The sequence below is a fragment of the Orycteropus afer genome, unplaced genomic scaffold (assembly GCF_000298275.1).
Source record: "Orycteropus afer afer isolate SDZICR_OR568_19922 unplaced genomic scaffold, OryAfe1.0 scaffold00235, whole genome shotgun sequence".
NCBI lineage: Eukaryota > Metazoa > Chordata > Mammalia > Tubulidentata > Orycteropodidae > Orycteropus > Orycteropus afer.
The window spans coordinates 2,203,026-2,208,270 of NW_006921822.1; positions in this window are offsets into that span (position 1 = coordinate 2,203,026).

The following is a 5,245-nucleotide window of genomic DNA, read 5'->3' on the forward strand; positions in this document are numbered from 1 at the left end:
GGCTAAGACACTTGCCTGCTAACCAGACGGCTGGTGGTTCAAACCCACCAGCCACTCCTCGGAAGGAAGGTTGGGCAATCCTACTTCCGTAGTGATAGTGCCTCGGAAACCCAAGGAGGGGTTGCTATGAGTCGGGGCCGACTCGATGGCACATAACAACAACAACATACAAAGACATGTGCTTTTGTTCCCTCTTCAGAAGGTCATTTTGAACTTTATTTTTGGCACTTAACAATTTCCAAATCTTTGAATGAAACTTTTTTATTTTACAGAAACTCAGTCTCACTTTTGACAATGGTTATAAAATTTAAATGAGGTAGTGTATATAAAGCACTTAAAATAGTTCATGGCATGCAATCAGCCCTCAATATACTTTTAGTTATTATTATTATTATGCTCTGAGATGGGAACCAAATAGGTACAGAGCTAAAGTCCTGGTGGTGAATGAATTTAGAATCTATTTCAGAGCTTAAATTGAAACAGCAGAATTCTTTCTTAACAGTTTTTGACTTTGTTCCTTACTCACAGTGATTACTCATTAAATATTTGGCGAGAGAACATACAAAACAGATGTAACTCAAGGTTAGTTTAACCTGACTGCTGTCTAGGTCAGAAGATGGAAATTTCAAAAGCAAAAAATAACTAAGGCAGAAATAAATAATGGTCTTATGGGTCCTAGAAAAGGCTCTCTTGAAACATTTGACAACACCAAGATCCTGACTGCTTCTTAATCCTGTATCAACCCAGCCACAACACAGGCATTAAACATTTAATCCAACATCCATAGTGGCCCTGGAGGTATTTTCCAGGATCTTGACTCATTTCACAGGCCAGTTCGCTGACCCAGCAGGCCATGAGTGACTCAGCAGCCTCGTCCTCAGGGGCCGCCTGCAGACTGCCTGAGCCCTTCTGAGTCAGAGAGGAAAAAAACATGCACTTTCATTCTTCTGAGCTTGTTTTCTGGTGAAGAGGTTACTGCAAGTTACTCCTTTGTAAGCAGTGAACCATCTGAAAGGTCTTGATGGGAATATTGGTTGACTATCTCCTACCTCACCCCCAATCCTTTTGTTTGCTTGTTTGTTGGGTTATACTAGTAGTAGTTTTTTGAAGCTAAGATAGCTTTCTTTGGCCAGGCCCTGTGTGAGTGCTTTACACATTATTTCGTTTAATTCTCACAATAACCTCATTAGGTAGGTATTTTTATACCCATTTTATAGATGAGGAAGTCAAAGTTTAAAAAGGTTAGTAACTTCCAAGGTCACCCCCAAGGTAGGTAGTAGAGCTGGGTTTGAGCCTCACCTGTCTGCTTCAACTCTTTCAGTTGACCTTGCCTCCGTTTTTTAATTGGCCCTTTGGACTTAAATAAGATAATAGATATGTTTAAATATTTCACCATTTACACAGTGTTTTTTTCCCCAACAGTCTAGATAGTGGTTCTTAAATTGAGTCAGGTAAACTTTAACTCTGATTTATTTGGACCCTTCCCAGGAATAGTTCACTATTTTGGAAAATCATATCAACAATGGCCATCTTCCTGCATTTGCATTTGTGACCATAGTTGTCACGTAGTTGCAGCTATGTCCATAGTGATCTGCTTGGAATTGCAAGCACCTGAAAAACACTGCATCTTCTAGCAGTTAGGTCTGAGCATCTACATCTTGATTCTCTTACTACAAAATACTCTTTTTTAGTTCTCCTTTCTAGTACTGTTAAGAAGCTCTGGTGGCGCAGTGCCTAATGCATGTGACTGCTAGCCAGAAGGTTGGCGGTTCAAACCCACCAGTGGCTCCACAGAAGGAAGATGAGTTAATCTACTTCCATAAAGATTTACAGCCTTGGAAATCCAATGGGCATCACTATGAGTTGGAATCAACTCGACAGCAGTGGGTTTGCTTTGGTTTGGGGGTTATAGTACTGTTAGAATGTTATATTAGTTTTTGAACCTGGAGCTCTGGTGGTGTAGTGCCTAAAGCATTTGACTGCTAACCAGAAGGCTGGCAATTCAAACCCACCAGCCACTCCTCAGAAGGTAGATTGGGTAATCTACTTCCATAGAGATACTGCCTTGGAAACCCAAGGAGGAGTCGCTATGAGTTGCAATCAACACGATAGCGGTGAGTTTGGTTTTTTGGTTTAAGTGTATAGGTAGATTATAAGTTCCATTCCTCAGTTTGTCTTTAAGCTGAATTTCTGTGTAAGTCAGAACAAATCATATCTAATGTTAGTTAGCAAAATGCTTGTCTTAGTATATAGTATATAGTGTAATTCTGTGTGCATAAAAGAAATCTTAAAGAAACACTTCCAGAAAGAGCATTAAAACTTCTTCAACATAATAATACAGTATTAATAATATTTTGATGCCTGTTGCAAAGTAGCACCTATTTGTTACAAACCATTGCATGTACCTCAAATTTTAATATAATGGGCTTTCCAGGGGTTGGTCTGTAACTACAGGTTGTACACTAAGTCAAACATTTGTAACTCAGGGATTGCCTATATTTTATGTATGTATTTCATTAATAATAATAATAATAACCAATCTCATTGCCACTGAGTCGACTCCAATAGTGACACCCATTGACTTCAAAGCTATAAATCTTTATGGAAATAGATTTATTTATCATCCTCCCATGGAGCAGCTGGTGGGTTTGAACCACTGACCTGGTTAACAGCCAGATGCCTTACCCCTACAGCACCAGAGCTCCAATATTTCATTAATAAAAACAAAAATCAAATGCACTGCTGTGGAGTCAGATCTGACTCATAGCAACCCTTCCTTGGGTTTCCAAGGCAATATCACTATGGCAGTAGATTGCCCAACCTTCCTTCTGAGGAGTGGCTGGTGGTTTGAACCACCAGTCTTCTGGTTAGCAGTTGAATGCCTTAGGCACTATGCCACCAGAGCTCCTATTTCATTAATAGAGAGCATTAATTTTTTTTTTTTTTTTCCTTAAAATGGGGAGTTGGGTCTGAAAAGGCTGCAAACCTGGAAGAAAGAGGAGAGTCACACTAGATAGAATCTGGGTACTTACAAAGGCTGAAGTAATAGCTGGGCTTCCTGCCCTATGGTGGGCTTTTCTCCTAAGCAGTTTTGGTATCTGTGGCCTCCCTGCTTTGAAAATTAAAACAGAGGAAGAACCAGGGCCAGAAGCTAGTTCTTGGCAATGCCAGTGAGGAGGGAAGAGAGAGTCTTTTGCTACCAAAGAATGGCTGCCAAAAACCATTAAAGATTTTCCTCCTGAGAAATGAGAAAATGAGAGAGAGACACAGAGGGGCCTTTTGGCCCAATGAAGAGTGGCAGGAAATACCAGGCAGGCCCATGTGTAGGCAGAGGGAGCCTGATGCTCTATTCAGGAGGCTGGATGTTATGGAGGATACTCAGCACCTGGGTCAGTTCCTGGTAATTTGGGACCAACTCCTGAAGCCACTGGTTGAATGTTGGCTTGGGCAGAGGAAGGGGAAGGGTGGGAGCTCAGTCTGGGTCAGAATGCTTTCATCTAAAATGTGTTGGTTTGCTGCCCCCACCCCTCCAGTAATGGCCAATGATAGTAACAACTTACACCGTATCTAGCATTTTCCAAGCTGCAGACATTGTTCTAAGTTCTTGAACTGTATTAACTCACTCCTCACAATAGCACTCTGAAGTAAAAGCTATTTCTATTTCCATTTACAGATGAGAAAACTAAAGCACAACAAGGTTAAGTAATTTGTCTAGGTCCTAGCTATGAAAGGGATATCCAGGCCCACTGCACAGCTCCTAAGAGCTGCCTCTTGGTTATGTACAGGGTACAACTCCAGATGTCAAGGCACCTGGGAGCTGACTTTCTGTTTTGTACTATACTGTCTACTTTCAGTTTCCCATGAGGTCTAGGGTCTTCCTCTGACATATCTCTGTCCAACAGCCCCCATATTAGGTCATCCACCACTAAGCCTCCTGTAGTGATAAAAGACAGCTGTACTGACTTTATACAGGTTAAACTGGTTCCAATGTAATATTGCCTGAGAAATATTGACCCACAAATATTCCTTCTCCACCCCTATTACATTATATGACATTCCACCTTTAGAGGTCATTCCTTTGGCTTGAATTGCTGCCCCACCTACTATTCAATTCAATTCAACATTTACTGAGCACTGTACTAGGTCTCAGGACACAAAGATGAAAGATGTTACCTTTTTGTGTGAAGCCTCATCACTGCTGCTGACTACACTAGCACTTTTCTGAAAGAAAACCAACCTGGCTAGTATGGCCAACTTACAAGGAACCCACTCGGAGGGAACGCTCTATATCAGAGGAAAGTTAAACATTCATGTTTGCTCAGGAACAATGGAACTGAGACCAGGCCTGCTTGGAGAGAAAGAGTCAGAGAGAATAATCTTCCCAGGGTCCTAAATGACTTCCAGAAATCTGGAGAAATATCTCAAAAAAGTTAGGCCAAGTTGGATGCTATGTTATATAATAAAAATAAAATAATAATACAATGAATTTGACTAAAATGCCCTTTCGTCCACTAGATTCTAACTCTTAAAAATAAATCTTGTAGGTTTGGGGTTATTTTGTTCTTTTCTTTATCTGTGCTATCACACTATACCTGCCCTTTTAAAGGTCCAGCAAAGGGGAAAACAAATTTACAAACACACACACACATACATATACACACACTGTCTTATTTTTTCACATTTGAATAGATAAAGACACATCCAGGAAAACCTTTTCTAGCCATATGCTTCATTGATTCTGTCTCTGCCATTTCCCTTCAGCACTACCACTGAGGGAGACCATGAAGGAGAAAGAAGTGGAAACCATGTAGTACAGATCAACAGAACAGCTTACTCACAGACTTCTACAACTGTGGTTCCCTTCTTTTTTTATCATGCATATCATCAATAATTTTTTTAAGTATTCACTGCTAATAGATATACCCTTATTTAATTATCAGTTATATGCATGTTGTACTGCATAAGTATTATGTACACTATGTTGTTGTTGCTGTTGCCTGCTGTCATGTTAGCCCCGACCCATGGTGACTCAAGGCACAATGAAGCAAAATGCTGCCCAGTCCTGCTCCCTCCTCATGATCAGGTGGGGATCAGACTGTTGTGATCCATAGGATTCTCATGACTAATTAAGGATAATACTTCTACACCTGTGATCTCCATTTATTTTATTCTACGTATCATCAATAACACCATTTTGAGCATGTACCCCTAGTATATGTACATGCTTTTAATTATTTATCCGTTA